This window comes from Centrocercus urophasianus, unplaced genomic scaffold (assembly GCF_019232065.1).
Source record: "Centrocercus urophasianus isolate 14NV4802_14NV808 unplaced genomic scaffold, USGS_Curo_1.0 seq_10, whole genome shotgun sequence".
Taxonomy (NCBI): domain Eukaryota; kingdom Metazoa; phylum Chordata; class Aves; order Galliformes; family Phasianidae; genus Centrocercus; species Centrocercus urophasianus.
The window spans coordinates 40,607,812-40,634,077 of record NW_024884142.1 but is presented as its reverse complement, the minus strand read 5'-3'; the positions used below and the strand labels follow the sequence as shown (position 1 = coordinate 40,634,077).

The following is a 26,266-nucleotide window of genomic DNA, read 5'->3' as shown; positions in this document are numbered from 1 at the left end:
ATTCCATCATGGTGCCATCCAAATTAACTACTCAGAAGAAACACATGTAAAGTCAAGAAAACAGCATTCAAATATAATAAATGAATTCATCTCGTATCTGGGATTCCATGACCCAGGTGTGGGACCTTGCACATGGTCTTGTTGAGTTTCTCATGTTTGTCCTGGTCCCTTTGGATGGCATTCCTTCTTTCTATTGTATCAAGTGCACCACTGAGCTTGGTGTCATTAGCAAACATGCTGAGGGTACACTCAATCCCACTGTCTAGGTCACTGAGAAAGATATCACAGAACACTGTAACTCTACTACAACTACAAGGTGTGCAAACGACACTCCAGAGACTGTAGATAAAACTAACACATCACAGAACAAAACAATGATTGCAGAAGAATAAACTGCTTCAACCAAGGAATAGGATGACTATTTACACCATCCACCCTTATCTTCAAGATTTAATTTTCTAATCTTTTTCTTTCTTCTAGGACTGTGGTAGAGATTGAAAATAATCCTAAAATCAAAGTTTCCCTCCACTTATAAATGAGAAGTTTGTGCTGGATATAAGCATCATATAAGAGTTGTTTTGTCAATAAGATAAAAAAAACAACAACAACAAGAAAACGGGACGAAATTGGAATTCTATGATGTATAGACATGGAAGAAGCATTTAAAAGATGAAATACTCAAATAATCTAAATAAGACACTTGAACAGATTCAGGAGTGGTAACAGAAAGAAGAAAATATCTTTGTTTGAGAATATTCCCTTGGATTCCTGACAAAACACTAATTCCTTGGACTTATGTATAATTCCTTACTTAACAGGCAAAAACAATCAGATTTATATCTTGCTTTTAAGTGTGGAAGATATTCAAGAATTGGAAAAATGGGTAACAGGCATGAAAGTATTTGTAAGCTTATAGCCCCATTTTGAAATCTGAGTTTTGCTACAGCAATATGAATATGCCCTTTTTGTCCTAAGAAGCATTTTTTTTTCTTATTACAGAACATATACAGTTTTTTGTTTTTATATTTTCTAAGAAGCCTATGACATTAAAAAGACATACCAAATAAATTTCATGCTCCTCTAATACAAATAAGCAAGAAACCAGGGGTTAAGAAAGCAAGAATCTGCAGTCCCCTTCCACCTCTCATATAGAGCCGTTTTCTTCTGGAAAACAAAAAATTACTCCCTCCTGGAACTGAATCAGAAGGCAGATCTGTCATTCAGTAGCCAGCATATGATTCAACTCAGCTTTTCAAAAAGTTAAAAAGACCAAAAGCCACCAAAAAAAGCTTTTTGAACCAAGAAAGCTGCATCATTTTAACTCTTCTGAAATGCGTGCTGCGCACTCCTGTGAATCATGCCTGCTGCAAGAGGAGCACCTCTGAGTTAAGAAGGCAGTTGACTTTCAGTGACAGCTGGCAAGCAGACACTCCCTCTACCAAAGGGACAGCCTTCATTCAACTGGAAGGTAGGAAAACATGCACTCCTGTAGATAGACTGTAAAGATATTAGATCCATGATTAAAATATGTAGCAATTACAACCCTCCCTCAGCAATATTGTTTTTAAAAGAAGTAATCCAACATAGTACTTTCTAAAGAGAAAAATATCTAAGCATATAAAACAAGATGCTTTATAAAATATGCTTCTTGATCAGATTTTATGCTTATACTAGCATACATTGAAAAGACTGAGTAATAAACATTACTGCAACTTGGAAAAAGACATTCCATTCAAGTCTCAGGAAATGATACAAAATATTAAAATAGCACTAAGTATTCTACTCATAAAATTCAATTCTAGACTTGCAGAATGATTTAGCTATGCCTTCAAATGCTTTTAATATTCCTTCACATAATGTATACAATCAGAAAACCACTTGTGCGGTAATTAGATAATTTTCCAAGTTTAAAATATTAATATTTAAATAGGAAGTTTTGTCCTACTTGTTAAGTCCACCCAGTGAAGTATTACCTGTCTCCCAAATAAATCATATATTAAATTACCCAAGTAACACAATAGCAGTTTGCAAAACTGCTTGAGCTTAATAAAGTAAAAATGCGTACTGCACAAACTTTGAAAAATTAGGTTGAAAGCAATTTTATTTAATCTGTTTTGATGGTTCCATTAATGACTTAAATACTTCAGAAATGCAGCTGTATAAAATGTCTAAGAACAGGATTACAAAAACAACTGTCTTCTGGACACAGCATTAAAACTGCTGCATTAAAAACTGTATTTCTTTTTTTATTTTTTACTTTGAATTAAGAGCTGGCATACCATAATTATTTTCTTTTCTTTCCTTTTCTTCTCATGGTCTAGGATTTCCTCTAAATTGATTTTGCTATTTTTAGCCCAAAAAAGGAGATAACTTTTTTTGTGCTTCATATATATATATATATACACACACACTTTTTATTATTTTTTAAACAGTCTATGAAAATTGAGTAGTTTTTAACGTATACATTGTACCTCATAAGCCGCACTTTGAACTTCACTAACTGTAATATTGGCTCCATTAAACTAAAAAATATGTAATATTTGAGGGCTATCTTGTGAATGGACAAAAATGAACTGTCACTGCAGATTCCAGACGACCCTCATCACACCAACTGCTACTGCTTCAGTCTGTGAACGCAGACAAATCTTTAACATTTTCAAGTCAATCTCGAAGAAAAAAATTAAAAAACAGGTTTTATAGGAGAGTTTTCATGTTATACATTTATACAAGAGAGCCCAAGTTTGGCTTAGGAAGGCACCAGCACTTTTTCTATTACCTTATCTTCAGATCTTGTCTTCCAGCTCACACTGTAAAATGTAAATATGGGTTCACCTTTGCCCACATGCTGCCTTCATACTTGAAATTATGAACAGCGATGATTTAAAAGAATAGACCATTCAAAATCATCAAGAGTACTTCACACCTAATCAACGCATAGACGAAAATATTATTATTTTATTATATTAGTTTGCATTATTATTTTTTAATATCATGTTGTACCTCTAGTGTATTTCACTGAAGTGGTTTCATCTACCAGGTCTCTTTGTGTTTTTTTTTCTTTTTTTTTTTTTTTCTTCTCCTTTTTGCAGTTACTTTACCTCAACAGTTTCCTGGGGCAATTAGTTCTACAAAGGTAATCGTGTTGCATAGGAAACCATGCCTCTAAATTTCTCCCACCACCTTCCACATATCACAGGAATTGGACAGGAAGGAATCTCCCAATAAGGATGGATGTGTCAGAAATTCCTTTTCGATACAACATGCAACCTTCCTAAAATTAAAGACTTAAGACTCAGTGGTTGGTAGAAGTTCAGCATGGCTTGCCATGCAAATCAATCATTTTGCCTTCTAAAAGCGGCTTGGAGACAGAAAAATATGCTTTTTAATAATCTTGGCCTAAATTATGCTGTTGTACGAATCAAAGTAGAATACCCTTAAGAATTTCAGATAAAGGAAAATAGAAATGTACCAAATAACACTGTCTCGCCTGAACATACTATTGCTGATTGAGCTTCAATTTCTCTTAATAGAGAATTACTGACAGCAATTTTGAAAGATTCAACATATCTTCCATTTGCAGTCTGAAGGAACTCCAGATTGTATGAATGCATGTACCAGTTAAACCTTAAGTTTTTTTTATCTTTCTATTCTGCCACAGCTTATTTGCTGTTGAGTGTCACTTCAATCTGTTATCCAAAGATGTAATTATTGATGTTAAGATATTTATGGGGTAGACCAAAGTAATAGAACATACCTTATAAAGATCTTAATTTAATAATCACCAAATTACAATACTTGCATGAAATATGGTTTATCTTTGAAGATGTTTTTTACAAAACATTTTTCATTACAGCAATTGGTGTTCAGTGTGCACATATTTTTCACAGGTTCCAGAACACCTTGTTATGTTTTGGTAATTCCCTCTCTACTTCTATAGTTAGTAAACTGAAGAGAATCATCTGCTTCCTTCTGAGCTTGAGGCCAATTGGCACAAACTGTTCATAGTCACACCAGTAAATACTAAAAAAATGCTAAAATTCTCCATACAAATGCCTGCTGGGAAAACTTGCTATCCTAGCAAATTCCTCAGCTCCCTAAGTGTGCTTGAGTTTTCTAAGATACCATGGCCATCTGTTTGAACCAAAAGGATGATAAGGAGAGAATAAGCTACAAAGTAGACAACAGACTGCTGAGGTCTGAGCCTGGGTCTTGGCAGAGATCAATTTACAAATACAGGTATAACCTACTGTTACTGTATCAATGACTTTTCAAAAGTGTCAATCCATTTGCAGATCACCTACAGCATAAAGGAGTTAGCAATATCAAACTTACGTTGCTGCTTTACTGAAATTAGTATGAACAGCTCATGAGCACATTATGTTCTGCTCTAGACTGCCTGATATGCCAAGCAAATCTTGCACTGCAGACAACCTAAATCACCTCTCCTTGTCGTGTCCATGTCAGAAATTATCTTCCACACACTGCGGGAACCTCCTTGACTGTGTGTGCCTGACAGTGCTGCTTTTCAAGCAAATATCAGGGTGACTGAAATCCCCTATGAGAACCAGTGCCTGTGATCATGAGGCTACTTCCAGATGTCTGCAGAAGGCCTCAACTTTCTCCTCCTGATCAGGCAGCCTGTAGTTAATACCTACAGTAGTGCCACACATATAAGATTGCCCCTTAATTCTCACACATAAGCTCTCCACTTGTTTATCATTCATCCCTAGGCAGAGCTTCATACATTCCAGTCATTCTCACACAGAAAGAGCAACTCAACACCTTGCCTTGGTGGTGTCTTACCTAAAAAGTACATAGCCATCGATCACAGCACAAACTTTCACTGAGCTCAAGTCAGAGTAACTCTGACAGCAAATAAATATATTCTTGGTTCCTCCAGTACCAGAATTGCTTTTCAGCTTCTTTTCAGGCTCAGTGATTTTCTGCAAACATATCAAAAATTATATATCACCAGCCTTTTCCCCATTATGACCATTTTCCAGTGGACTCAACCTGATCTTTCAGTTATGAATCATATGTCAACACCTCATGTCCAATTCTCACAAGACAGTACATCACTTATTACCAATCACACCAGTGGTTCCAAGTGCTTAATTTTCAATTTTAGTACTTTCTAAGAAATAACATTAGAACTATTTATGCCAGTAGCATTAGAGCTAAATGACTTTTCATTTTCTGAAGCAAGTTCAAAGCAGAAATGTATTTCATAATTCTGCCCCAATATTATTAAAGATTTGATATGTTTATCCTCTTCTGCCAAATTTAAAGAAGATTAAGGACTGAACTCATTGCTAATTATTTGGGGGATGAGAGAAAGACTAGTTGCTTACTAAGCCGATTAGAGTAAGTCATTCAGATTCACTGCTTTCCCCACTGACTTAATAGCGATTTTTCTTCAATCTTTAATACTCTGAAAGTACTCATTTTCTTCTTCTCCCCATCACTTGCAACAGTTTAATTATTCTTCTCCAAAATTCCAATTTTCATTCGAAAAGTCTACTTTCATGTTCATTCACAACACAAATCAGAGAAAGGTTACTTTCGAACCTTTTTATAAGGTTTCCCAAATGACAAAGCATCATTTCAAACATTCCCGCTTTTACAGTACTTTTTGAGTGCCTTGATTGTAGTGGTACGAGAAATTACATCACTGAAAAATCAGTTGGAACCTGGAAAATATTTAGTGAAATCAAAACCAACTGAACTTGAAAATACTGCAGTAGTACCTCACAGTTATGCTTCCAGTACCTGCTGCTACCCTCCAGCCTGGGTTCCAGAACTGGTCCACATGAGCTATGACACAGTTATCCCCTCACACTGCAAAGAGGAAGCAATTTCACAGCAATTTTTTTCATTTTACATTGAAAAAAATAAGTGCACATAAGTTCCATCCACAGTCTATTTTAGATTGATTGGTTCTCACTGTAAGTTCAGAGAAGTGACTTAACTAGGAAACAGATCTTCAATATTTGCAAAGTTTGCAACTTCTGCAGTCCACAGCGCAGACAATGCCACAGCTTGTTGTCCTCCCTTGCTGTGGCATAAGCCACACACAAGAGGAACCAGCCGATGTCATGTCCAGTATCATCCACCTCATGATCTGGCTGTCTGCAGCTAGCTCTACAAAGAAGGGTGGCTACATCCTGGAGTACTATGTCTGCAGTGTAAAGCTGGGTACTCGATTTGTCCATTTGCTGCTATGGTGGCTGTATGTACTCATGGATCTACAGGAGAAAAGAGGAGCTGCATCAGCCAAGTACTTGACCCCTCCTCCTTACATACATTTCTCTCCAGTGCTATGTTTTCCAGTATGAACAGTTTGAATTTACTGGCCATCACAGCTCTGAACCTAGACTCATTTGATCTACTGCACAACAACACATCTTAATTTGATATGCTTCAAACCATTAAGAAATTTAAAATGAAGAAAGTCTTCAAGAAGGAAGTCTTAAAGGCACAGAAACTGGCTGTCCCCCTGAGCCACAAAATGAGTTGGCGAGACCAGCATGGATGAATATGGAGCTATTCTTGAGGCTCTGGGAGAAAAAGAGAATCTACCTCCTGTGGAAGAAGGGATGGGCGACTCAGAAAGAGTACAGAGAAGTTTTAAGATGTGTAGAGAGAAAATCAGAAAGGCAAAAGCCCAGCTTGAACTCAACCTGGCCGCTCAGTTAAAAAGGAACAAGAAACTCTTTTACAAATACATCAATGGTAAGGGAGGACTAAGGAGAATCTCCATTCTTTACTGGGTGAGGCTGGGAACGTGACCACTGAGGATAAGGAAAAGGCAGAGGTTTTGAATGCCTTCTTTATGTCTGTCTTTAAAGGTCAGACCAGTTATCCTCAGGGAACTCCACTCTCTGACCTGGTAGTCTCGGCTGGGGTGCAGACTGAACCCCCTGTGATTCAGGAGGATGCAGTCAGAGACCTGCTACTCCAGCTGGACTGTCATAAGTCCATGGGCTGGATGGGATTCACTTGAGGGAACTGAGGGATTGCTGAGGGAACTGGCAGAGGTAATAGCTGAGCCGCTTGCCATTTATCAGGGCTCCTGGGGGTACTGACTGATGCTCAGCTGAGCGTGAGCCAGCAGTGTGCCTGGGTGGCCAAGAAGGCCAATGGTATCCTGACTTACATCAGAAATGGTGTTGCCAGTAGGAACAGGGAAGTTGATTGTACCTCTGTACTCAGCTCTGGTGAGGCTGCACCTTGAGTACTGTGTCCAGTTTTGGGCCCCTCACTGCAAGAAAGACACTGAGGCCCTGGAGTGGGTTCAAAGAAGGGCAACAAAGCTGGTGAGGGGTATAGAGCACAGGAGCAGCTGAAGGAGCGGGGATTGTTCAGTCTAGAGAAGAGGAGGCTCAGGGTAGACCTTATTGCTCTCTATAATTACCTGAAAGGAGGTTGTAGTGAGCTGGGGGTCGGACTCTTCTCTTGTGTAACTGGTGATAAAACTAGAGGGAATGGCTTCAAGCTGCACCAAGGGAGATTTAGGCTAAACGTTAGGAAATACTGCTTTTCTGAAAGAGTGGTCAGGCACTGGAATGGGCTGCTCAGGGAGGTGGTGAAGTCACTGACCCTGGAGGTGTTCAAGGAACGGTTGGATTTTGTGTTGAGAGATATGGTTCAGTGAGTACTATTAGTGATAGGTGGATGGCTGCACTGGATGATCTTATAGGTCTTTTCCAACCTTGGTGTTTCTATGATTTCAAATACTTGGACTGCACTGCCACAAACAACCTTTTAAGGCTACAGCAGATAAACAGCACCATTACTTATTTTCAGGAGACCTCAATTCACTTTTCATCACATAAAGACACAAATGGCTCTGTTTCATGTGCAAGACGGGGGTTTAAACAAAACAAAACAACACACACCTATTAGCTAAACCATAGCAACTATCTACTGTGGTCACAACCAGAGCCTATTAATTTAAATTAAAAATATTGGTTATGAAACATGGCATATGTGACTCATCAACCTGTTCCTCTCATTCCTTCCATCTGAGGCTGTTCAAACTGCATGATTCCCTTCAATTGTCTAAAATGAGAGAAAACAAAACTAGTGAATGAAGATAGCTTTAACTCAGATAGTTACAACTAACTGTCTAGTTTAAGCTAAGAAGAGCCTGACAGTAGCCACACATGGCATGGGGAAAGAGTATAGGATGGGGAGAAGAGGAAAGATAAAGGGAAAATAAGACCTTGTGGTGGAAGCAGCTCATTTGATGGGCTCAGCTGTGAAATACAATGTTATAAATTAAGTTTCATAAATACTATATTTAGTTACTCACATAATTTTACATTTGCCACAGGCTACTAAGCACACATTCACTCATTACTATTTTGCTGCAAAATAATTTGTTATACTGTATGTCTCAAAGTTAAAGCACAGAAATAGTGTAAAAATAAAAGTGTGCTTTGGATGCTGTATTAAGTATTATAAATTGAAAGTTATTTTCAGGTTAGTTCACCTGCCATAACTTGCAGACTTCAGTCCTCAAGCAAGCAAAAAAAAAAAGAAAAAAAAAAGACCACATAATGAACAACTGCACCCAAATGCAGAAACAGCAGTATCCTCCCAGGCTAAACTCAAACCACTATGAATAATTCAAATCATTTCTCCATTGAGAGTGCTAAGATGAATTTTCCTGTTTTTCATTCACCAATTGCTAAGTAAACAAAATAGGCCTAGTGAGGAGGGCACGTTCAAATAGTTCTGCTTATAACAGAAGATAATTTATTTCTTGTTAGCCTACAAATAATCGACAGCCATCTTTCAATGGAATCCTACATTCTCACTTAGGAAAAAATGCTCTTTGTAGAGTACTACAGAGTACTAGAGACAACAGTTACATATACGTGTGTGTGTGTATACAAACAAGTAAGTAGTACTAGTCTTCCCTACCCACTTTAATAAGCTAGCTTGGCATGGTCCACCTCTAAGCTCCTGCATCCAACGTAAACATGTTGCATTTCATGCGGAAGGGCCAGTTTTGAAAGAGATTTACAAGTTGACCATATATAACAAAGTTGGAACAGCCAAATCAGTGATGGCAAAATATTTGCTAATTTTGTCATTTTTTCAAGATTGAAGGTTGATCTTTATTTCTCTCTCTATGTACATATGTCACACACACATAATATTCAATTTGCTTTCAGTAAGAGCAAATAACATACGAAACATGATGAAACTGAGCCACAAACTTCCTGGCCTTTCATAACAATATTTAGATGAAGCAGAGTTTTGGAGACTAAGATATTAAAAAGTTTTCCCAAAAAATATTTTTTTGAATTATTTCAGGACGTCATATAGATTTCCTTCCATTGGGGAGGACAAAAGAAACATAGTTACTGATGAATATAATGCCAAAATTTAATCGCTAACTTTGCCTTACTAGCACTGTAAATGATGCTGATTTGGAAGTTTTGACTAATCCCTGACAAGGTGAAAACTATGCATAGCTGAAGTGGAAATTATTTTCAGAAAAAAACTAGTTAGCACAGTGATTGAACAGGTATTAAGTTGTAGCAGCACTGAACAATTTGGACATCTACTTTTTATTTATTTATTTTCATATCAGTGCCTATAATGGCATTGGCACTGAGTTAAGGCAGACTAGTATTAAAAAAGACCAAAGTTTAAGCTGACGTTGCAAGCATGAAAGTTTGCATGGTGACAGGTATTACCCATTCAATCGTTTTTCAAACGTATATCTGTACGTATTTAGTTAGTTAGAAGAATTAAAAATAAAGCTGTCAAGACTGACTAGCTTGGATTATTTTTTTTTTTAATTCACTTCTGAGTTCCCAAATTTTTACCTTATAATAATGTTGGCTGAAGTGATAGTAGTTAATACTCCTACTAGCTCACATTCGGAGGCTCCTACTGTCTCACATCAGGCCCACAATATTGCTTCCATCATTACAGCACTGAACATTTTTAAAAGATAAAAGAAACTGCTTTCCATGACTCGAGCTTCTTTACAGAGGAAAAAAGCATTACCATACTAACCAGAAAGATAATTGTTCTCCGAGTCATGTGAGTGGTTTGTGTGATTACATGGGGCTGCTTGCATGCTGTAAACAGAACTTGTCCAGCTGAATCAGTAAATAAAAGCATGAGTCAACTTTTGAGCTAAAGAAGGTGGGTCTTACACTATTATCTGAACTAGCCTTTTTGGGAGACAAAGGGTAATGCTACCTACTGTCACACAAATATTTAGCTGTTCACATTGTCTAGTGTGTAGAGAGCAGGGCTTTTGATATACTTACATTTCCAGAACAAACAACATCTATTTAAAATGAGGAAAGAAAACTGCACTAGCATTTTTCTTGGTGATAAATCTGTTTTTGTTTGTTTCTTTTTAAACATCAGAGGAAGTAAAATCTCTGTTGATAAAAAGGAAGCGTTCATTTTTTACATAGAAAAGCAGCTTTTATTCATAAGGATTCTCTTCCTCTTTTCAGCCTTTACTGTTTGTAAAAACAGTAGCTCTGATTTCTCAGAAGCTACTGCTTCATATATAACTACAACAGATGTTCTTCCCTTAAAGGAAAATATCTGCTTTTCCATGGGTGTGGAAATATTTATCTTTTACTTTCTTTAAAAACACCCAATCACCAAGTGAAGTTCTAGGAACACAGTGTAACAAATACCAAGATTGCCCTCTCCAGATTCGCTGCTTCATAGCCTATTACTTAATAGATTATGCATATTTGCTACAAACATTAGCATTTGCCACATACTAACTACTACGTTTCTCAGTTTAGCATTAAGAACATCTTCTGTTCAAAATTCTAAGTACATACAATAGGATTTCCAGCCTCCTCAATCATCCAGATCCAAAGCTGCTTTCCACTAAGCATCCCACTGAGAACTGCTGCATGGAGGATGTTCTTGCCAAGTCTCAGATTTATATTCTCTGGCATTTTGATGGAAATACTTTAGCGCAAAAGTTTTTTTTTCCTTTTCCAGCAGCACTCTTTTTCCACTCTTCTTTTATTCTATATAACAGCATCACTATTTCCTTTTGCTGTAATTTGATAATTCACTTTTAGGTGACCAGAACTGGCAGTTCTACACAAGGGCTTGAACACAGCAGAAATATCTGCACAGGCAGGTGCAAGCAAACCCTGTGTCCAATCTGAGCTGGCTGCACACATGGCAGTGGCACTCTGGAAGCAGTTTGGCTGCACTAGCACCGATGTCGCCCAGCTAAGGCATGTATCGGTGCATTGCACCACTCCCGCAGCTACCAGTCAAGGCCTATTTTTCTGTTGCCAACTACATAAATATGTCCAAAGTCCCAAATATCACAAGGGAGGATATGCTTTTGAGCAGGTGGTCAGAGACATGAAATATGCTGAGTGTATCCTCCCATAAATCTGCAGCTGCTGAAGAAGTGGCAACCTCCTGGTAATTCATATGGGAGCCCAGCAAGCCTGCTGGAGTCAAGTGGAAATTTATACTGGAAGATGCGCTCATAAAGAGTGTTAACAATGACACTCAAAGGAAAAGTACAACATGCTACCATAGTCTGAAATAGAAATCAGCATCCCAAATCCATTTGTGTGTGTTTGGCAAGTAACAGAAAGGGTTTTATATTCACTCTTCTGGCTGAAATAAAAAAAATTGTTTTGGTGACTCTCAGAACTTGCCAGATGCAAGTTCAGTCAAGCATCTGTCAATAGAAATAGTGAAATACCTCATGTAGGTCATGTAGGCTTGGGACCTGCCAGTCTTCACAGCATTCCTTTGACGACTCATATTTACTACCACAGCTTTATTTCTACCTTAGTCCTTCCTGTTTAAATTCATTTTCCAGCTTGAAAGAAACACCTCAGACTATTTTAGCAGACTATCCTAATAGAAAGCCTTTGACATGGGCAGGACTTTCGTAAACATGGACAAAGTCAGAAACCAACAAACTACTCGCAAATGCAGGGGGTCAGTCTAGGCATCTTTTCTAGCGAGCAGTACAGTTTGTCACTTTGCTTTCCACAGTTTGTACATGACATGAGTTTCAGTGAAACAATTTTGGAACTACTTCTAATTTTGCTTTTGACAACAACCTTCTTTAGAGGCACAACAAATGAGCTAATGGAGATCTATACTTAAAAGCATTATTTAAGAATACTCAAAAGATTATTACATTTGCTCAAAACTGCTTTACTTTGTTTTCTAATGTTGGACCAAACACATTATTAAGCAAGATATCCTGCAAGGACAAAAAAATCTGAGAACATTTTGTCTTTTTATGAGGCTGAAGTAATCCATCGTAGACTTTTTATTATTTTTTTCTGGTGAGATGGAAGCAATACTTGAAAATGCAAAGACTTTGTCACACCAGAGAGTAAAGGCATGAGAACAGTTCAGGGCCTAGCCATCGCTGCAATTTATCAGCCAACTATGTTCATCCTAGATGGATCATTCAGACATGGGACCATGAGGACAAGAACCAAAGCATAGAACATATGTGAAGGTTTGAAAAGAGGGCCTGTGTGAACGCAATAAGATTAAATCAGGCCAACTGCAAGGTATTGCATTTGGGTCAGGGCAATCTTTTAAGATGGAGACCTCCATCTCCAACAAAACATTATATGATAAAACACTGACCACTGCAAATTTTTGCAATGTTTTCAATGACCTATCGTACCATTCACTCAATCAAACTCAGACAAAGAGGGACCAAATCTCCTGACATAAACAGTCAAGTATCTAAACACTCCTATGGCCTGGGGCCACCGGAAAGAAACCACATATGGAAACCAAGCTCTTAGAAAGTTCTAGGAGCAGATCTGAGGTACAAGATCGCACCTTTCCTACAGAAACTAATTCCTGGAATATGCATATGGAGTAAAGTGGTTTGTTAACTGTGGAGATTCTTCTTTCCAAATGGAGCTGTGGTGTGTCAGGTTATTCTCAGATGGGTGTGTACATTGACCTCATGCCAGCCTGCAGTTGGATAGCAAATTTGAGTACAAGTAATTACAAAGTCCACAGCTGGGTAGGGGTCTTGTCAATACAGAAGCCGAGGGGTGGAGGAACTAGTTCTAGTATGCACATTGCAAGAAGCAGACTGGCACATCCACATGAGGCAGAAGAAGAGCTCCAAACTCAAAGTCTTTTCTGCACACTGCACATTTTGGGGTTCCTACCATTACTATTCTACTATTATTTGAAAGGAAAGAGATAGAAACAGCCTGATAATACTAGCTTTGGTTGAGTTATAAAGGTTGAAAGAAACATACACTTTAATAACTCTTTGGACTTCCACTGCTTTCCAGAGCGTAGAAAGATTCTCAAACAAGTGATGATGGTGTAACCTTCTATTTAAGCTTCTGTACCTTAGCTACAAAAGTTCCAGAGACTTAGAGTCTCCTAAATAGAAACAAGACAGTATAATTAATTTTGCAAAATTAAAATACTAAAGCAGTATTGCACAAAACTCTAATATCAAATTCGAAAGAAAAAAAAACAAACCTATGCCATACATCTGAAAGATGTGATGACAACTAATCTAAAAGTAGCTTCTCTGTGTGATGTGAAGTAGGAATTCTCTTCTTGAGAACCAAGAGCAGTGTGCGAAGAAACCAGAGCAATACATAGCTAAATAAAGGCTAAGATGTTATGCCTTTAAACATACATTCTCATTTAAAATACAAGCTTCAGGCAGATAAAGAAGTTACTGGACAAGCTTTGGCTCGTGTTACAACAGTCAGAATGGATTACTGTAATGAGCCAATATCACTTTATCCATTGCAAATACTTAAAATTATGTTTTGCTCAAGGAAGAACAAGCTGGAGACACATGCCAAGATTCTAGAGAATTACTATGAAACCTGGTAGTGAATTCTCAGGCAGCAAGAAGTCTATTCACTCTCACCAAGTTTAAATCTAAAAGAAAACAAGTGACTGAGCAACTGCAAAAAGAAACCTCAAAAGAGAGGCACACAATAACATCCACATGTTTTTCTTGCTGGAAGAAACTCCTGTCAAGGTCAGGGGCATAAACAAAAGAAAAACGCCTTTAATTCCAAAGCTGATCTAATGAGCAAACAGCATTTTTGTGCTGTCATCACAGCAGCAACACTTCACCAGAAGCATGAGCCACTCTGCAGCTTCTCAGATCTCAGAAGCAAGACGACTTTTCTTTTGTGTGCACAGGAATGAAATATAAAACTTGATTTTTACACCATACATCCAGACCAGTACTCAAACTCAAACTGACCTCTCATTTCTCTAAATGAGAAAGATACGCTTCTAAGATTGAACAGTCTGATAATTGTCTTCTTAGCATGAGAGGAAATTACAGTAACAAATTTAGAAAATATAAAAACTTTCACCTTAAGTAGGTAGTTTCTTACATTTTGGGATTGTTGACTTTTCATAAAACTGTAGAATGGCTTGGTATGGAAGGGACCTTACAGCCCATTCAATTCCAAGACTCTGCCATGAGCAGGGCTGCTAGCTGCTAGACCAGGCTGCCCAGGACTGCATCCAACCTGGCCTTGGTATCTCCAGAAATAGGGCATACCTTCTCTGGACAACATATTCCAGTACCTTACAACCCTGTAAATGAAAAATTCTTTCTTTACATCCAACCTAAAGCTTCTTCTGGCTTAAAACCATTTCCCCTTATTCTATCTCTATCAGACTATATAAAAAAAATGGCTTCACTCCCGGTCAGAAGCTCCCTTTAAGTACTGAGAGGTTGTAATGAGGTCTTCCTGGAGCTTTCTCCAGGCTGAATGAATACATCTCCTTCAGCTTTTCTTTGCAGGACAAGTGCTCCAGCCCTCTAATCATCCTCGTGTCTCAGGTTGCAATTTTATAGGAACACATTCTAAAGTGACTCAGCAGAAGACTAGCATCTTCTGTGGTCTAATATTAAATATTGAATTTAGGATATACCGTTTTTAAATGGGTGTGTAAATAGACTAAAATAAGTTTTAAACGTGCTAATTAATTCTAAATGTGCTAATTAAATTGTTCTATTTAAAAGTAGCAATTCTATGTCAGTGGAGTCGGACAATTCACAGCAAGAATATACTGCACAATGCAGCAGTTTCTTACTATTTGAAAGTCTTTTTTCCAACCAGAACGCTTTAAAAACTGACCTCCTACTCCACCCAGGCTTGTTTTCTCAGAAAAAGACTGTAACCCTACTTATGCTGCTTGTCTCAAAAGAGCTTCTGAAGTTTGAAGAGCTGATAAATGGCACAGCAGTAAATTCTTTCACTCATGCCATACTAAACACCATAGCTAGAACACATTAACTAGTACAAGAAAGAATCAAATACATAGAGAAGATGCCAGCAAGGCCAAAGGTGTGGAAAACGGAAAGAAATACAGAAAAAGATAACTGAGAGGCAGAGAAAATACTTCATTTCTAAAATATATTGCTTACATGTTCTGTGCATGAAATGTGTAGCACTTACATTTCTAGTTAAAAGGTAATTATCTATTGATGTATAATCACCTGTACTTACCATTTAACTTACTGCCATTAAAACATCAGTGTTCATATAAGAGACATTGGCAACCAAGATTCCCAGCATAAGGGCATGAAGAAAAGCTAGAGCTATGTACATATGAAAATAATATCTGCCTAATGACAATATCCATGAGGAAACAAAGGGCAGAAAAAAAGAGAATAAACAACAGTAAAAGGATGTTTATAAGAAGGATATCTAACCCTTAAAAAAAAAAATAGATGTCTAATTCTGATTTACTTAAGGAGTGAAGTCATATGTGAGCAGCTTTAGAAGTCTGATCCTTTCTATATATAATTAAATGCTGTAATGACCACATCCCCAAAACATCTCAGAAATTGTGTTTTTCCCCTCACAGGGATGCCCCCATAGAGACACTGATACCTGTAACCATATTTACAGTCCTTTTAAGATTATTCTGAAACTTACATAGAACTATACAAAAGTAATAGTCCACTCAGCTTCAAATTGTAACAATATAAACACTTCTAAGACCTAATACTGAAAGACAGTCACTAAAATACAGGGCAAATATTTTGTTACAAACTAAAGAAGGCAAACACCAGATCCTGTGAAAACAACTTAAAACACAGTTCTTACTATCTTTGCCATTGTTTTTGTACTTCAAAGGTAACACTTTTTTTTTTTTTTTTTTAATAAAATAAAAAACATTGCTGGAAACATTGCAATACTTACCTCCAAACCACACTGTAGATGCAAAATTCATAAATGATTGGGATTAAAAAGATAAGAAACCCTGTGGGGAAAAGACAGCAAGCCTGAAGCTGCTGTGCTTGTAAATTAAAACTTCTCCAAAGCACTGGTTTAATTTCTCAGAGGATGGCAAATGTCACTGAAGACAGAGAAAGCAGAGACAAAGAACAAAAGAGATATTCTTACGAGCCTTCCAGGTACAGTCGAAAAGGGCAGGCACATGACATAAATGCGCAAGTAGATGCTAAGCTATTTCCAGTTGAATAAGATCCTGAGTTCTAAAAATCATTTATTCTTAAGTGACTGACTGAAAGATAATATCATTGCAACAGCTTCTAATCAAGTTCTCCAGAAACCACAGATTGCTTTCTTAGATAACACAAATCTTTACAGTGAGGTCTTCCTTTCTGTTTCTAAAATAGGATCCAGTATAAATTTACATATTGCAAAGCAGTTCTAGAGAGAACATGACAGAATCATGTCCATTATCCCCATTACATTTGTAAAATTAACATTCTTTTGTCAATGCAATTTTTTTTCTGATCTTTTCTTAGCATTCCCGTTCCCCCGATACTTGGAGAAGGTATTAAAAGTGTTGTATATTATTAAACAGGTTTTTTTGTTTTCCAGGGATTATTTCACATTTTAAAGAAATTCCTCTCATGCTCCTGCCAGCTCCCAGGTTTTCAGCAGAGTTGACACTCTCTGCATGACTTGCCTAAATATATTTCCCCTAAAGTATCTGTCAACAATCGGTGCACAAGCAAACAAACAAAAAGGCAGCTCTAGATGACTTGAGTGCCTCAGGGGTAAAGTACTGCAATGAAAGTCTGGAAGAAAGAAGTCTGCCAGAAACTTAGCAAAGTTCACATAAACATCCTGCGGTTGGTCAGCACATCCCAAGGTGGAATCCACTCTAAAACCCAATACAACTTATGCACACAGAGCATTCCAGAAAAAGCTCTTGATTTAGACAAGTATAAAAAGGAACCAAGAAAAAAAAAAAAAAAAAAAAAAGCTACTAATTTTAATTCACTTACTAATACTTAGGTAAGTAAATACATTCCACCACAGGTTACACAGGACATTTATTTCCTGAAACAATACACTCTCTCAATGACCTAAAATGCATTCTTGGTGACCTAAAATTTCAACTGGCAAACAGTGTTATGTTTAGGTTCTGAAAAAAAAAAACAGAGAGAGTTTAAAGGTACTCAGCTTTGTATATAAATACTTCAACTTGGTAAACGAAAACCGAATTCCAAATGTCATTCCTGTAACTTCCACTAAATTTGCTTATTTCTGCAAATAAGGATTTTTTTATTTTATTTTACAGACAAATCTAATATTCAAGTTTATTCCTCAGTTATGCAAAAAAAAAAAGTGAAAAAAAATCTTTAAAAACATTACACATACAGGATGAGATTGGAATTATAAAGACAGAATTCTACTTTGCTACTAGTACAAGATCAAATAACCCAATAAAGCCATGCAATGGCAAGAAGGCAATGCTTAATTGACTCTACCAGATTTAATGTTAAACAATGGAAGGAAAGTACCTGAATAAAGTGTAACAAAAGCAAGAAGTTAATATTTTACGTAACAGCATTACTTTTACATCCAGCTTCCCAGATCACACAATTTACTCTTTTTTTCTTCAATCCTATTGTTTTTGTTGAAAAATATAGACTAACACAGATGTCTCAAAACCCTCAGGGTTAATATATGAAGGTCACCCTGAAAGCAATACCTCGTATTTATTTCAATGGAAACTACAGGATACGCAGAGAGAACAATACTAGTATTTGGTAGAGAAAATTTTCTAAGCTACAAAACACTATTTTTCAACACAGTCACCACCACTAACTATGCACTTTTATGAGTGATGAACAAGAGCCTGCACACTGCACTTACAAATATCTGCACTAGCAGAGGCAACACACCATTGCTGTCACTACTGCTGAAACACATCACATACTACTTCATTGTGCTCATATCCGCTGTTTGATTTCCATCAATTTTCAGCAAGTATCAGTGAATGTCAATATGTTTCCATTTTTTCCACATTTTTTGAAGAATTCAGTGACACATCTTTGCACCATACGCATTTCCATGTGAGATGTCATTTTGTCAGACAGCCCCTCTGCTGCCATCTGTCATATAACAACAAAATGTAATGGAATAGTGGTGGGAAGCTACTGTTCACAACACCACAATCTGCCTCTGGCATTGTGGGCCATCATAAAATTGGAAGTATTATTTTCAGAGCAGCCATTGTACATCCCCTCTTATTTTCTACATATTTTAAACATCCTTCCTGATCATCATATGGCATTTTCTTCCTCTGCAAATACGTATCAGAACTAGCTTTCTAACTGGAAGATACAGCATCATCTGGATAGTCTAAAACATGCAAGCAAAGTCAGAAGCTTGTTTAAGTGGCTAAGGTGAATCTGCAAAGAACACCACGATACTTGGAGATTGCTACAATAAGAAGGATTCACCGAGCACCCTCAGAAATTTACATAATCTTTAGGATAATCTCTATATTTCAGAGGAAGATGATCAGAGGACTGAAGAACATCCTCATGGGGACAGGCTGAGAGAGCTGGGGCTTTTCAGCAGGGAGAAAAGAAGGCTCCTGAGGGACCTTATAGTGGCTTTCCAGGACCTGACAGGGGCCTATAGAAAGTCTGAGGAGGGATTTTTTTTAATAAGGGCAAGGGGGAAATGGCTTTAAACTGGAAAAGGCTTGATTTTGACTAGATATAAGGAAGAAACTCTTTACTGAGAGAGTGGTGAGACACTGGAACAGGTTGTCCAGTGAGGTTGTGAATATCCCCTCCCTGAAGCATTCAAGGTGAGGCTAGATGAGGCTTTGAGCAACCTGGTCTAGTGAGAGATGTCCCTGCCTATAGCACTGGGGTTGGAACTAGGTGATTTAAAGGTCCCTTCCAACCCAAACCTATTTATGATCCTATGATTTCAGTGCTATAGCTGCAACAGTTAAGATTTTATTAAGCTCTAATAAGAAACATAGAATATAATCTGGATAACAGACTTCCTTTGGTGAAGATCTTCTGAAGTTGACTTTCAAGAACTGCAAAGTCCAACTACATCCATTCAGTAGGGAGAATAAAATGAAATGAAACCCTAATAGTTTCAGACTCACACAATAGCGAGTTCTAAACAGTGCCGAGATCTGTCTCAACACTGTAACACTTAACAAAATGTTGGGAGGTTGTAGTGAGCTGGGGTCGGCCTCTTCTCTCGTGTCATTGGTGATAGGACCAGGGGGAATGGCTTCAAGCTACAGCAGGGGAGATTCAGGCTGGACATGAGGAAGTATTACTTTTCAGAAAGGGTGGTCAGGCACTGGAATGGACTGCCCAGGGAGGTGGTGGAGTCACCGACCCTGGGGGTGTTCAAGGAAAGACTGGATGTTGTGTTGAGGGACATGGTTTAGTGGGAGCTATTGGGAATAGGTGAACGGTTGGACTGGGTGATCTTTTAGGTCTTTTCCAACCTTGGTGATTCTATGATTCTAAAATGAGTATTCCTAGCTTTCATTTCCTCAGTACACAATCTCATACTAATTGTAGTCAGAGATTGCTCATTCCCACAGCAGCTTGGAGCTGAGTGCAAGCTGACCACAAAGCCTTGCCTTTCTCTCTGGTTTTGTAGCAGTTCAACACAGGTTGCAGCCAGGTTGCTAAGCAGAGTAAAACTTCTTTAGCTTTCCAGCACTAAGGTCCAACAGCCCGCACACTGCCAGAAAGGCTGGGATTTGTGCCCTTTTAAGGAGCCTACACTTAAAGTGTCTTAATTTCTTGCTCAGTTACACTCAAATTTCATTTATTTCTCTTGAATGCATGCACTACAAAGATTCACCTACTTGTTTGCCTAGCATAGCCAAATACTCAGAAGCCTTCACTATTTCATAAAATCATAGAATCTCAGGGTTGGATCTCTGAAGGCCATCTAGTCCAACTCCCCTGAAATGAACAGGGACATCCACAGCTAGAAGGAAACAGAGACAGTGATGTCTAGGTAAATGCTACTGTACCAGGAGCTGCAGTGTCCTCCCTCTTCTTATAGCTTATGTTATTTAAGGAATCCACAGGTTCTACAAGTATTCCTTAAGACAGATGTTACGTGAAATAACGGTCAACTTCAGACTCCGCTACTCTTATGAACAGATAAATGACTCCTTCCTTTCCACTCCTATCCTACTGACTAACTCTCAACCCAGTTTCCACGTCCTAATTTCAACTTTGTTATCGTAGGTTGGTAGAAGACATTTTCCACTCCAGACTTGCAGCAATAGCATGTTAGAAAACGTCCCCTGAAATTGCTTGTCAGAGTTCTGCAGTAGCACATGACATTGGAAGCAGCTGCTGACAGCAGAGCAGCCTACTCCTTGCTTATGCACCATAAGCTGCTCAGACTCCCAGTAAATTTACCTTCACCTATATCCCTAGCTAAGCTACTGTCAGATAAACTATTCCAGGAACAAAAACTGGCTATTACAGACCACACAGGTAAAAATGGCTCATAAGTAAACAGACTGGAAGGTGACCTGGAATTTACAGATTCAGTTCTCTGTTTCTGACTTCTCTGATCTTCAGATCAGAGAATTCATTAATGCTCAAGCACATTCACATCAGAGCACATCAATCACATATAATTCAGACAATCATTGCTTGCTTACATCTCACCATCCATGGATACTAAGACATTCAATACCACCTCCAGCAAGAATTCAGTTTTTAAGGTTCTTTTCCTGCACCACTTACAGCAGCAACAGTATCATCAGAAAGTATCACCACTGGAAACAAGTTGGCATTTCTGCCTGGGCACCTATCCTGAGCTCAGGAGCCTCTATCCGTCCCTGATACCTCAATCAATTTAGCCAGTTTGGGAAGTATTTACTCACTCCTTACCTCTAAATAAAAGCCGCTTTGATCAAATCATAATTCAATTCTCAAATTATTGAATGTGAGAGCCTACTGGCTAAGCTTGAAAAAAAAAAAAAAATATCTTTGCACTTCCACTTTTCTCTTACAGAATGTAAGGTATATTGAAACTTTGAGACTTGAGTCAAGTAATACAGTGACACCTATAAAATTGCTGCACTGATGTGTCTTCTGTAACTTTAAAAGCAACCATTTTACTAACCCTTTATTATAAGCAGATAATTACGACTGTCCTTGATGACAATGTAATGCTTTCACAAATCCTATCTCAGGCTATTGAAACTAAAACCAGTCCTATTAATAGCCATAATGAATAATTAGATTCCATACACTCAGATTGTGGGTGGTTTTTTTTTTTTTTCATAAACAAAGTAGTCAAAGTTTGTGTACACCCACAAACAGAACTTCCCCATGTCTCAATTCAAATAAATGAAAGGGAAACAGCAATACCTAAGATGCCAAATATTGTTAACAAAACAAACAAATCAGTTATTTTTATAGTAAATTCAGACACCTTCTATTTGTTCTGGCTGCACAAGACTGGATTTATTTCTTTTTTTCCTCATCTTTGGTACCTGTTTTTAACATGAAAGCTTAAAAACAGCTCTATGCCAATTGTCCAAATTGGTAAGGTCAATGAAAAGGATTATTCAGCAGACTGCTCCAGTGGACATGCTTAAAAAAGTAGTTCACTTACACTTATTTTTCACTATTTGGAAGATTCCCTAATTTAGAGGAAGCTGCTTGAATTTGTTCACCTTTGGGAAAGTAAGAGTGGTTCTCACCCTTCTTTCATCAGTGATCTTACTTTATTTCTCTAGTATGAAAGAACCCAACAGGTACGGAGATACAACAAGATACTAACACTAATTAAAAAAAAAAAAAAAAAAAAAAATCAGAGAAAAACAAAGCATAAATTAAACAAAATAAAATAAATGCACTCCCTGCAGTGTCATCCTCATCACCCCACCATCACCACCACCCCCCACCCCTGAAAAACAAACAAACAAACAAACCCAACTTGGTGACATGGTGACTATCTAGCAATTTTGTGTTTTTATTGAATGCTGTTTCTGCTGTCACACATCAGGTTTGGCGGCAGTAGGCTGAAAAACTCAAGTAAAACATCATGGTCATAAAGAACTTACTGGGAAAAAAAAACAACACAACCAACAAAAAAGAACACTTGTAATACTTCAAAAGCAAGTATGCATTTCAGTTGCTTTACATCACTTAACACGTTCTGTGAAATGATCTGGACTTACAGAAAAAGCAGCCTCCTTCCTTCCTTCCAGCACTCCTATTGAAGTCTGACTGCATTTTATTCAAAATCAAATTCTTATTAGTTCAGCTTACAGAAAAGCTTCATATTAATACAACCAAGAGTGCAGCCAATATCACAGAAAAAGCCAAAAATGAGCATTCATGGGTTAAAAGGAACAGGAAATCTCTTCAGATGGCTTTGTTTAAACATAAATAGTTTCATGGAGCCCTCCCCTAAAAATCCAAGGCCAAATTCTCTTATTTGCTTGGATCATTCAGCATTCAGACCCTTTGATTTCTTTTTTTCTTAAAACTGCACAAGGGAAAGTGGATTCTTCTTTCTGCCCTACTGCACTGTCAGAAAGACAAAACTGAATTTCCTGAATGCACTGTACTGATTCAGAAATACATTTGTGAGAAGAAGTATGAGTTTAATGTATATAAACAGCTTCCTGCTTTCAGTATCTTGAAATCTAATCAGTTTTCATTTAAAGCTCATACCTCTGGTATGAGTTTCAATTTAATACATTAATTTGATCAATACTTGTTTTTACTTTCAAAGGAAGGGGGAAAGGCCAGTAGCATATCTGAGGAACTGGAAACACCTTTTCTAACACAGTATTTCTTTTTGGTATACTTCATTCAAGTATTACAAGTTTTCTTAGTTGAAAATTGACATAGTTTTCACAGAATCACAGAATGTTGTACGGGACCTCCAGAGATGATCGAGTCCAACCCCCCTGCCAAAGCAGGTTCCCTACACCAGGTAGCACAAGTAGGTGTCCTGGCAGGTCTTGAATATCTCCAGAGAAGGCTCTGTTGGAGCAAGAAACAGATTTTTGGAAAGCATATGTGCTTGCTGATGAACAGGCAACACTCAGCCAGCATGAAGGACTCTGGGATTTCAGTGCCTATTTCATGCAGTCCACAGAAATTCTATTCTGAGTCTTTTTGCAGTTAAGTTCAGCAATGACATAGCTGAAGTCTGACCTTGAAGAACTACTAAAATGGCTGCTTTCACGTGGAATGAGGGGGCCAATACCAAAGTAAAAGCAAGTTCTGGAATGGTACAGTGGTTAAAGGTGTCCCACAGTCATTCCTGAGTGTTACAGAAGTGGGACAGAGGGAGGAAGAAGAGTGAAGACTCCTACACTCAAAAGGAAAGTGCATAGCTACAAAACAGAAACATCTGAATAGTTATACCTTGACAAGAGGTATGAAAATAACCTTTTTAAAAAATGTGCAGTTACTGTAAATAAGCATAGTGTCTACTATACGTATTTTTGCACATGCAAATACACACAAAAAAGCCAACCTTCGAAGGCGTGCTTGAGAGCTAAATGCATATTACTGTTCTGCCAACAGGAAACACCCACAGCAACAACAAGGAATACATACAAAAGAAGCATATTCCAATTCCACCTCTATTTCCCACAACCACAAAAAACAAAACCTCAAACCAAAGAAGTAGCACAAGATAGTACAATAGGGTGGAGCTCACATTAAAGGACAACAGTTTTACCTGTATGTACCTTTTGACCCTATAATCATTGCTATTTACACAAAGACACAGAGATTATTCACCTCTCTTCCCAAGAGGAGACAAGGCAGGAAGTGAGACTGCTGAACAAATAGGGGTGCACATTATTGGTGCCTTTGTAGTATAAGTGTGTCTGCCTTGGGGGTATTTATGAATTAGGCTAGAAATTAGCATGAAACGGAATGTGCACAGAACTGTTGCCTGCTGTTCCTAACTTAACCAAATATTGTCAAATTAGCAACAACCACACTTCCCACTTAGGGCTATATATTTAAATGTTTTAAAATCAAAAGTTATTTTTGGATTTATGTGAACCAAAAAAGATTGAAGTTGCTTTTCTGCTGCTTCTGTTAGGATTCTCACTTGAATTTATAGAGTCCGATATTTAAAAGAAGGAGCTTAAGGCATTACACAAATGAGTTGTGGACAAAGTTTCTTTCTTCAAAACATTAAAAGGAGCTAAATGCACACATAGAATAGAAATGTAATCTCAGACATACAAATATTCTCTGAAAACTGGTGACTGGATTGGGCACACAAGCTGAACAGGGGAAACAGTCCAGAGATCTCCTCAGAGGAAAGGGTTTATTTACAAAATTGGAACACAATGTTGTTTAGAGGATGGCTAGAAAGAAGAATAGAAGAAAAGAACTGTTTAACAGTAGTTTAAATAAATTATTGCAGCAGTCTTTAAATCAAACTGTAATACAGTCCTCTAATAAGCAAATGTATTAGCACAACTCTAAGTAGAACAGACTTGATGGTCCACTGGTCTCTTTCAGTACAGTAACTTGTGTTCTAGGATATTTGCCACAATACATAGAAGCCAAAAAATGTTGTCACTGGGAGAGGGTGGAATTAAACAAAGACAAAAAGCAGGTAAAATTCAGCCCAAGTTAACCTGTCATTCTGCAAGATAGCTGCACAGTTCAGGGCCAATAGCTCAGTCTATTGCCTGGAAAGGTAACAGATGTCCCTTCTGTACCTACCATGCATGAGAACTCATGGTAGCACAGATTATTTGCTAGTACTCCTAGAGTAAAATAGATTCCTATAATATTTATAGTATGTAGTATATATAGTATCCTTTTCATAATTAAAATATTTCCACCAGTGGTATTAGGACATGGGTACACACAATCTTCTGCATAGATATTATTCTCCAGATGGCTTCCACAAATGATTAAATAAATGCAACTTGGCATGTTAACTTCATCGCAGTAACTCGTAGCATGTGCCCAGTTTACTCTAGCAAAAACAGATACTACATTTTTCCCCCCACCAATCTGCAACACAAGAGAAACTAAAAATTTCAAACACACCCAAAAACTTAGCTCCCATAAGACTGAACATGATGTAACAATGTTAAAACATATATATACACACATATGTATAAAAAAAAAAGTATTAAAGATGATGCTAAAACACTGTCAGATTCTACTATTTATTCAGAAAGAAATCACAATGTGTGGACACAGTCTATTAAGCAAAATTGGTCAGAATCAATCTATAACTTAAAGGAAAAATAATAAAAAAAAAGCTGTAATCAAGTTTGAGCCAATGCTAAAACAGCCATTGCATAAATTTACTAAACTGAAGTAATTTAACAGGAACAAAATGCACCTGGTCAAAATAGAGCAGTAATTACAGTTGAATGAGCATGTTTTAAAAAAATAAAATAATAAAACATATATATTAATTACTGGCAACAGAAAAGATCAAAGAAGTCCCATCAGACTCACACAGCAACTTGCATAAAACTTCAGCAGTATGGATTTCAATACATTTATTACAGCTGAATATAATAGTTTTTATAGTGTAATGTAAGCTTACATCTCAGAAACATTACTTGCAGTACACATAAAATAGATAATATCATACCTTCAATATCAGAACAGTTACAAACTTAGAAATATGATTTTGGAGACGATCTCTGAATACAATAACTGGTTACAAATAATGTTCAGATTCATATACAATTCTCAAACTAACAACTTCACTGATTCTAAGCTCTCTATTTGTACCTCAGTGAATAACTATTCACATAATCTCAGACGAATACTTCTGAAAGTAACACCTCGAAGTTCAAAATATGTAATTCTTCACTTCAGTTAAAAACATTCACAGAAACATCCAAATGAAGCACCTAAAATGATAAACCTTACTTACAAGTTTTTCCATTGTAACCTTTCTCATTTCTAAAACCAGAAAGGATGCAAAATTTTAGAAAATACGAACTAAAGGCAATACAATTT

General features: G+C 37.4%; 1 protein-coding gene across 2 annotated transcripts in view; it reads right to left on the bottom strand.

The window, feature by feature from the left end:
* The window catches only part of NT5DC1 (5'-nucleotidase domain containing 1), a 117,801-nt gene that overhangs the window by 66,054 nt on the left and 25,481 nt on the right, over positions 1-26,266 (bottom strand). The gene's annotated exons all lie outside the window — the stretch shown is intronic.